Consider the following 10,816-nt stretch of genomic DNA (forward strand, 5'->3'; position numbering starts at 1 on the left):
GAAATGGTCTAGGAGGATGACCCCAACCAAAATTACCCTGGCCTCCAGACGAGGCACCACTGTAACCACCAAACTGACGAGGCCTCTTATTGGACCTCTGCCCTCTTTCCTGTGCAAGAAGCATCTCGATCCTCCTTGCTACATTAGCAGCCGCCTGAAGAGAAATCTCACTTCCAGTCTCCTTGGCCATCTGAAGTCTGACAGGGTGAGTGAGTCCCTCAATGAACCTCCTCACTCTCTCTCCCTTCGTAGGTAGTAAAAGGAGAGCATGATGGGCCAAATTCACAAAACGGGACTCATACTGAGTAACAGTCATACTGCCTTACTGTAGACGCTCGAATTGCTTGCAAAATTCCTCTCTCAGTGTGATAGGGAGGAACTTCTCCAGAAATAGGTGAGAGAACTGCTCCCATGTAAGTACAGGCGATCCAACTGGTGGGGTCAAGGTGTAATATCTCCACCACCTCTTGGCGGAACCCGTCATCTGGAATACAGCAAAATCAACTCCATTGGTCTCAACTATACCCATGTTCCGCAGCACCTCATGGCAGCGTTCAAGATAATCTTGTGGGTCCTCAGAAGGTGTACCACTGAAATGAACTGGAAAGAGCTTTGTAAACTTATCCAGTCTCAATAAGGCCTCAAAAGACATGGCGGGCCTATCACCGATCTGTGCCGCAACAACTGGCTGAACTACCCCAACTGGCGGGGCTGCTGGAGCCTGATTTTGGGGAGCCATCTGCTCCGGAGCGGAAGTAGTGGGAGTTTGTGCTCCTCCCCCAGCCTGTGAGATGGTTGGTGCCACTGCAAATATACCATTCTGGGCCACACCCTCCATAAGACTCACCAATTGGACTAGAGCGTCCTGAAGCACTAGAGTGGCTATGAATCCTTCCAGGACCTGAACTGGTCCAACTGGTACATTCTGAATTGGGACCTCCTCCTGAAGGTCTATCTGAGGTTCTTCAACAGGTGCGGCTGCTTGAGCTCTGGACTGAGCTCTACCTCGGCCTCTGCCTCGGCCTCAACCTCTACCCCTGGCCATAGTTGCCACCAGGGGTTCTGGTCCCTGTCCATCGGTAGAGGTATTACGTGTTCTCACCATCTGCGAGAGAATAAGAGTAGAATGGTTCAATCATCAATGATATAATAAAACCGCACGACACAAATAAGAAAGAAGTGATATTGTTCCTAAACTTCATAGCCTTTGAGAGATAAGTACAGACATCTCCGTACCAATCCTTCAGACTCTACTAAGCTTGCTCGTGACTCGTGGGACCTATGTAACCTAGTGCTATGATACCAACTGTCACGACCCGAAATTCCCACCTCCAGACCGTGATGGCGCCTAACAGTTCACTTTCTAGGAAAGCCAACGTTAGAATAACATTATCCATTTTTAAAACAATTTTTAAATTTATGAATAACAAGGAAGCAAATGCGGAAGCAATTTTGAAATAATCCATAATAATAATGGTGTCTAAATACCATTCCAGAATTGGTGTCACAAGTGCACGAGAATTGCGGGGACTTCAGAATTGCGGACGCCATGCAGTTATACCTCAAGTCTCCTCTGATAGCTGAAATCCGAGCAAGTCTATGGTACACCGCTGGGACCAACTCCAAAATCTGCACAAGAAGTGCAGAGTATAGTATCAGTACAACTGACCCCATGTACTGGTAAGTCCTGAGCCTAACATCGACGAAGTAGTGACGAGGCTAAGGCGGTTCACTTACATTAACCTGTACACAATATTAGTAACAACCACAATAATAGAAATAAATCAGGTAATTCATTTATAATAATTGAAGGCAACTCAACAGTCATAACCAATTATCATTTCTATTATTTTTTTTACAGCGTACAACCAGCTCTCACAATATATCCACATTCAGTGCTGTTACGGCGTGCAACCCGCTCCTCCAACACATTCATTTTAATCAAGTCTGTTGCGGCGTGCAACCCGATCCTCCAATATTAACTTTTTAACACGTCTATTGCGGCGTGCAACCCGATCCTCCAATATTGACTTTTAATAAGTCTGTTGCGGCGTGCAACCCGATCCTCCAATATAGACTTTTAATAAGTCTGTTGCGGCATGCAACCCGATCCTCCAATATATTCATTATAATCAACCATGTTGCGGCATGCAACCCGCTCCTCCAACATTTTCATTTACAAATTCTTATAGAAGAAATTTTCCCAATAAATGTAACAATTAATATAAAATTACAAGACAACAAGCATACAATAATTATGGTTTAATTATGAAGCAAACAATGACAAATAGCAAATTATTATAGAAATCAGGGAGCAAATAGGTAGTTTAATATTTATTATCCTAAATGTCAAATAACAATTAAGGCACATAATTCAAATAGCATGTAATAATTAATGCAGGAATTCAAGAATTTATATTTGCAAAGAATAAGAGAGAAACAATTATTATAATAATTAATTTATGATTAAAAATAATTTATGATTTTTCAAGTAAGCAGGCAAACAATTAATTTGATGATGTATAGACACTCTTCACCTCGCCTATACATCGTTTAAATTCAATTCACATAACAAACAATTTAAGGGTTCTATTCCCTCAAGTCAAGGTTAACCCCGACACTTACCTCGCTTTGCAAATTCCAATCAATTATTTAACCACAGCTTTTCCTTTTAAATTTGCCTCTGAAAGCTTCAAATCTATTCACAAACAATTCAATATATTCAATACTAATCATAGGAATTAATTCCATATGAATTTACAAATTTTCCGGATAAAAATCTGAAATTCATTAAAAAATTTGGCAGTGGGACCCATGTCTCAAATCCCGAAAAAACTCACAAAATCCAAATATTCATTCCAATACGAGTTCAACCATACCAAATTTGTCCATTTCCGATATCAAATGGACCTTCAAATCTTATATTTTCGTTTTTGGAAAGTTTTACAAAAATTCCAATTTCTTCCATCTAAATCCGAAATAAATGATTAATATAGACATGGATTTGTGAAATACAATCACTATATGATAAAGAATACTTACCCAATTCGAAATCATGAAAAACTCCTTTGAAATCGCCCCTAAGCCGAGTTATAATTGAGGGTTTGTGAAAAATGAGGAAAATTCCGTTTTTGGTTCTGTTTTAAGTCACAGGGGTCAGGCCTTCTTCGCGTTCGCGAAGGGCTTGTCGCGTTCGCGATGAGTAGTAGCCCGTGGCTTTCGCGTTCGCGAGTCCTCCTTCGCGTTCTCGAAGGTTTCCCCCCTGGCCTTCGCGTTCGCGAGGCATAGCTCGCGTTCGCGCTGAAGGATTGATCGACCCTTCCCCAGGTGTGCCTAACACTACGCGTTCGCGAGGAGATGGTCGCATTCGCGAAGGTTAATGTCACGACCCAAAACTAACCCCTGTCGTGATGGCGCCTATCGTGGAACTAGGCAAGCCGACTCATTTCCAAAACAAAAACGATATTTTCATTTCAAAGAAATTTTCAAGGTTATTTAACATAAAACCTCCATTTAAAGAGTTCAAATAACAAAAAAAATAGGAGTGCGGAAAAGAAAAGCCCGACATCGGGGTGTCACTAGTCATGAACATCTACTATAATCTGTCTAACAATATCAAGGCTAACTCAGCCTGGAAAATAGCTAAATACTACTACAGGAAGATAAGAGGGAGAAGAGCAGGGGCTGCGATCGCCAAACAGCTACCTTGTTATCTCCAAGAAAATCTGCAACCAGAACACTCAATAATCGCTACCGTGTCCAGCCACACCTGGATCTGCACACAAGGTGCAGGGAGTAACGTGAGTACGCCAACTCAGTAAGTAAGAACAATAAATAAAGACTGAGCAGTAGTGACGAGAAGTAAAGCATATAACATTCATATCAGGAAATCTCAGTAAAATACCACATGCTTTTAAAAATCAGGATTTGAATCATACATCTCGTTTAAACCCAGTTCCAGTAAAAATCATTTAAAGACATTTTTCCAACAGTTTTTCAAACAAAGGCTCAATGCAAAGGTGAGCAAAATGATGAAATCATAAATAGCCCCTCGGGCAAAACATCACTCATATACAGCCCCTCGGGCAAACCTCACAGTCACTCTTGCCACTCGGGCATACCTCACAATCACTCTTGCCACTCGGGCATACCTCACAGTCACTCATGCCTCCCAGTCACTCAGCACTCGGCACTCGCACTCAGTAGGTACCTACGCTCACTGGGGGTGTGTACAGACTCCGGAGGGGCTCCTTCAGCCCAAGCGCTATAATCTGCACGGACAACTCACGCGCGATAATAATAAAGTATGCTGCAGACGGGCAGCCCCGATCCACACTCATCCTCACCAATCAGGCCCTCTGCCTCACTAAGTCACAAGTATGCTGCAGGCGGCAGCCCCAATCCACACTCATCCTCACAAATCAAGCCACTCGGGCATTTAAGTAAAACAGGGCATTCGGCCCAAAACATTTATATACATCAAAATAGAGTCATAAAACTGAGTTATGCGGTAAACAAGTATAAACATGACTGAGTATAGATTTTCAATCGAAAACAATGAGAGGATGGTAAGAAACAGCCCCTAAGGGTCCAAACAGCATTGGCGCAAGGCCCAAACATGGCATTCAGCCCAATTTACATAAAATCTTTCTAAATCATATAAGTATCAATGGTTTCAACAAAGTATGCAACTTTACAGTTGCTACGGGGCGGACCAAGTCACAAATCCCCAACAGTGCACGCCCACACGCCCGTCACTTAGCATGTGCGTCACTAAAAATAGTAGAATGATACAAAATCCGGGGTTTCATACCCTCAGGACTAGATTTACAATCGTTACTTACCTCAAACCGGTCAAATCTCTACCCCGCAATGCTCTTGCCTCTGGACTCGGCCTCCAAATGCTCCAAATCTATTCACAATCAATATATTACCATCAATATACGCTAATGGAATGAATTCCACAAGAAAAGCTTCAAAATTAGACCAAAACCCGAAATTGGCTCAAAAATCGCCTGTGGAGCCCATGTCTCAGAACCCGATAAAAGTTATAAAATCCAAAATCCCATCCAACCACGAGTCTACCCATACCAATTTTACCAAAATCCGACCTCAACTCGACCCTCAAATCTACAAATCTTATTTCCAAATTTCTAAGTTTCAATCTCTGATTTACACCTCAAAATCATGAAATCTAGTCGGATTACTCGATGATAATTCAATATTATGGAGTAGAAATGATCACAAGGGACTTACCTCAAGTTTTCCTTGAAAATATAACGAAAATCGCCTCTCCCCAAGCTCCAATTTGTCAAAGATGGCAAATGGGACGAAGCTCCCGTTTTTATAATTCTGCCCAGACATCCTCGGTTCTGCCTCGATCTTGGCCTTCGATCGAGGTACTCGATCCTGGTTTCGGTTATGTCTTCTTCCCACCCTTCGACCGTGACCCTCGACCCTTGGATCAATCATGCCTTCGATCGTGACCCTCGACCCTGGGCTCGATCATGCCTTCGATCGTGACCCTCAACCCTGGGCTCGATCATGCCTTTGATCGTGACCCTCGACCCTGGGCTCGATCGTGGCCCTCGACCTTGAGCTCGATCTGGGCTTCGATCGTGGCCATCGACCCTGAGCTCGATCTGAGCTCGATTCTGGGCAGAAGCAATTTCCAACAGAAGGAAATTGGAGCAGCTGTTCTAGTTCAATTTTTGATCCATTAACCATCTGAAACTCACCCGAGGACCTCGGTACCACAACCAAATATACCAACAAGTCCTAAAACATCATACGAACTTAGTCGAATCCTCAAATCACCTCAAACAATGCTTAAACCATGAATTACACCCCAATTCAAGCCTACTGAACTTTGAAATTTCTAATTTCTACAAACAACTCCGGAACCTATCAAATCATGTCTGATTGATCTCAAATTTTGCACACAAGTCCTAAATGACATAACAGGGGTATTCCAATTTTTAGAATCAGATTCCGACCCCGATATCAAAAAGTCAACCCCTCGGTCAAACTTCTCAAAATAAAACTTTCGGCATTTCAAGCCTAATTCCTCTACGGACTTCCAATTAATATTCCGGACACGCTCCTAAGCCCAAAATCACCATACGGAGCTATTGGAATCATCAAAATTCAAATCCGAGGTCGTTTACAAATAGGTCCATATCCGGTCCATTTTTCTGACTTAAAATTTTCAATTATGAGACTAAGTGTCTCATTTCTCCCTGAGTCCCTTCCGGACTCAAACCAACTAACCCGATATAACATAATATAGCTGAATAACACAAAAAAAGTAGGAATGGGGAAAACAGGGTTATAACTCTCGAAACGACCGGCCGGGTCGTTACATCCTCCCCCTCTTAAACATCCGTTCGTCCTCGAACGGTTCTAGAAATATACCTGGAGTCTCGAATAGGCGTGGATATCTGCTCCGCATATCCCGCTCGATCTCCCAAGTGGCCTCCTCCACAGGCTAACCTCTTCATTGCACCTTCACTGAAGCTATATCCTTTGACCTCAACCTTCGAACCTGCCAATCCAAAATAGCCACCGGCTCCACATCATAAGTCATATCACCCTCTAACTGAACCGTGCTAAAATCCAAAACATGGGACGGATCTCTAATATACTTCCAGAGCATGGAAACATGAAACACTGGATGCACACTCGACAAGCTGGGTGGCAAGGCAAGCTTATAAGCCACCTCTCCTATCCTCTGAAGCACCTCAAAAGGCCCAATGAACTGGGGGCTCAACTTGCCCCTCTTCCCAAACCTCATAACACCCTTCATGGGTGATACCTTCAGCAAAACCTTCTCCCCAACCATAAAAGACACATCACGGACCTTCCTATCCGCGTAGCTCTTCTGCCTAGACTGCGCCTTGCGAAGCCGCTCCTGAATCAATTTCACCATATCTAATGCGTCCTGGACCAAGTTTGTACCTAAGAGCCTAGCCTCACCCGGATGAAACCATCCAACCGGAGATCTACACCTCCTCCCATACAAAGCCTCGTACGGAGCCATCTGAATACTCGACTGATAATTATTGTTATATGCAAACTCCGCGAGTGGCAGAAACTGGTCCTATGAACCCCCAAAATTAATGACACAAGCACGCAACATGTCCTCCAATATCTGAATAGTGCGCTCTGACTGCCCGTCCGTCTGAGGGTGAAAAGTTGTGCTTAACTCAACCTGAGTACCCAACTCTCGCTGCACGGCCCTCCAAAACTGCGATGTGAACTGAGTACCCCTATCTGAAATGATGGAAATTGGGACACCATGCAGGCGAACGATCTCTCGGATGTAAATTTCAGCCAACCGCTCTGAAGAGTAAGTAGTACCAATTGGAATGAAGTGCGCGGACTTGGTCAGCCGATCCACAATAACCCAAATAGCATCGAACTTCCTCGAAGTCCGTGGGAGCCCAACTACAAAGTCCATAGTGATCCGCTCCCACTTCCACTTTGGGATCTCTAACCTCTGAAGCAAGCCACCTGGTCTCTGATGCTCATACTTAACCTGCTAACAGTTTAGACACCGAGCTACAAACCCAACTATATCCTTCTTCATCCGCCTCCACCAATAGTGCTGCCTCAAATCCGGGTACATCTTCACGGCACTCGGATGGATGGAATACCGCGAGCTGTGGGCCTCTTCAAGAATCAGCTCTCGAAGCCCATCTACATTAGGCACACATATTCGGCCCTGCATTTTCAGTACTCCGTCATCACCAATAGTCACATCCCTAGCATCACCTCTCTGAACCCTGTCCTGAAGAACGAGCAAGTTAGGGTCATCATACTGACGCTCCCTGATACGGTCATAAAGAGAAGACATGGGGACCACACAAGACAATACCCGACTAGGCTCTGAAATATCCAGTCTGACAAGCTGGCCTGCCAAGGTCTGAACATCTAATGCCAAAGGTCTCTCTACTGCTAGAAGATAGGCTAAACTCCCCAAACTCTCTGCCCGGCGACTCAAAGCATCTGCCACCACATTGGCCTTCCCCGGATGGTACAAAATAGTGATATCATAGTGCTTAAGAAGCTCCAACCATATCCGCTGATGCAAATTAAGATCCTTCTACTTTAACAGATACTGCAGACTCCGGTGATCAGTATAGATCTCACAATGAACCCCATATAAATAATGATGCCAAATCTTTAAGGCGTGAACAATGGCTGCTAACTCAAGATCATGGATAGGATAGTTCTTCTCATGGGTCTTCAACTGGCACGAGGCATAGGCAATCACCCTACCCTCATGCATCAAAATACAACCAATGCCTATCCTCGAGGCATCACAATACACGGTGTAGGAACCTAAAGCTGATGGCAAAACTAACACTGGAGCTGTGGTCAAAGCAGTCTTGAGCTTCTGAAAGCTCTCCTCACATTCATCCGACCACCTGAATGGAGCACCCTTTTGGGTCAATTTGGTCAAGGGCGATGCAATAGATGATAATCCCTCCACAAAGCGACGGTAGTAACCCACCAAACCAAGAAAGATCCTAATCTCCATGGATGAGGACGGTCTGGGCCAACTCTGCGCCGCCTCTATCTTCTTCGGATCCACCTGAATACCCTCACTGGACACCACGTTCCCCAAGAATGCTACTGAACTGAGCCAAAACTCACATTTAGAGAACTTTGTATAAAGCTTCTCCTCCTTCAATCTCTGCAATACAACCCTCAAATGCTGAGAGTGCTCTTCCTGGCTACGAGAGTACACCAGGATGTCGTCAATGAATACAATGACGAATGAGTCCAAATAGGGCTGGAATGCACTGTTCATCAGATGCATGAATGCTGCTGGGGCATTGGTCAGCCCAAAAAACATCACCATAAACTCATAATGGCCATATCGGGTTCTGAAAGCTATCTTGAGAATATCTGAATCCCGAATCTTCAGCTGGTGATAACCGGACCTCAAATCAATCTTGGAGAACACCCTCGCCCCTTGAAGCTGGTCGAATAAATCATCAATACGAGGCAAGGGATACTTGTTCTTGATTGTGACCTTGTTCAACTGCCTGTAATCAATACACATTCTCATGGAACCATCCTTCTTTTTCACAAATAGAACCGGTGCACCCCAAGGTGACACACTAGGCCGAATAAACCCCTTATCAAGGAGTTCCTGAAGCTGTTCTTTCAATTCCTTCAACTCCGCCGGTGCCATACGATACGGTGGAATAGAAATGGTCTGAGTGCCCAGCACCAAATCAATACCAAAGTCAATATCCCTGTCAGGCGGCATGCCCGGTAGGTCTGCAGGAAACACATCCGGAAAATCACGTACCACCGGAACAGAATAAATGACAGGAGTCTCTACACTAACATCCCTCACAAAAGCCAAATAAGATAGGCAACCCTTCTCAACCATGCGCTGAGCCTTCCAATATGAAATCACCCTACTTGGTACATAATCTATAGAACCGCTCCACTCAACCCTCGGAATTCCCGGCTTAGCCAACGTCACCGTCTTAGCGTGACAATCTAGAATAGCATGACATGGAGATAACCAATCCATACCCAATATCACATCAAAGTCAACCATACTGAGCAACAATAGATCTACTCGGGTCTCCAGACCCCCAATAATCACCACACATGACCGATATACGCGGTCCACAATAATAGTATTGCCCACAGGAGTAGATACATGTACAGATGAAACTAAGGACTCACGGGGCATATCCAGAAAATGGGCGAAATACGAGGAAACATATGAATACGTGGAACCAGGGTCAAATATGTCACGGCCCGAAATTCCCACCTTCGGACCGTGATGGCGCCTAACATTTTACTTGCTAGGCAAGCCAACGTTAAAATAATATTAGCCATTTTTAAATTTTTTTAAAATTTATTAATAATAAAGAAACAAATACGGAAGTAAGGTCTGAAATATAGTGAATAATCCATAAAAATAACGGCGTCTAAATACCATCCCAGAATTGGTGTCACAAGTGCACGAGCTTCTAAAATAATAAAAATAAAGGTCTGAATAAAATAAAGCTGTCTGAAAATAAACACCCAGCTAAGGTACAATAGACGGGAACTTCAGAACTGCGAACGCCGTGCAGTTATACCTCAAGTCTCCTCTGAGTAGCTGAAATCCGAGCAAGTCTATGGTACGCCGCTGGGACCAACTCCAAAATCTGCACAAGAAGTGCAGAGTGTAGTATCAGTACAACCGACCCCATGTACTGGTAAGTGCTGAGCCTAACCTCGACAAAGTAGTGACGAGGTTAAGGCGGTTCACTTACATTAACCTGTATGCAATATTAGTAACAACATCAATAATAGAAATAAATCAGGTAACTCATTTATAATGGTTGAAGCCAACTCAGCAGTTATAACCAATTATCATTTTCATAAATTCTGTTGCAGCGTGCTACCCGCTCTCACAATATATTCACATTCAATTTTGTTGCAGCGTGCAACCCGCTCTCCCAATATTTTCCTTTTAATCAAGTATGTCATATATTTATTTCAGTCAAGTATATATATAGACTTTTAAATAAGTCTGTTGCGGCGTGCAATCCGATCCCCCAATATTGACTTTTCAATAAGTCTATTACGGCGTGCAACACGATCCTCCAATATTAACTTTTTAACAAGTCTGTTGCGGCGTGCAACCCGATCCTTCAATATGGACTTTTAAACAAGTCTGTTGTGGCGTGCAATCCGATCCTCCAATATATTCATTTCAATCAACTTTGTTGCGGCGCGCAACCCGCTCCTCCAATATATTCATTTACCCATTTCTTATAGAATAAATTGCCCCAATAAA

This window comes from Nicotiana tabacum, chromosome 15 (genome assembly GCF_000715075.1).
Source record: "Nicotiana tabacum cultivar K326 chromosome 15, ASM71507v2, whole genome shotgun sequence".
In the NCBI taxonomy this organism is placed as follows: Eukaryota; Viridiplantae; Streptophyta; class Magnoliopsida; order Solanales; family Solanaceae; genus Nicotiana; species Nicotiana tabacum.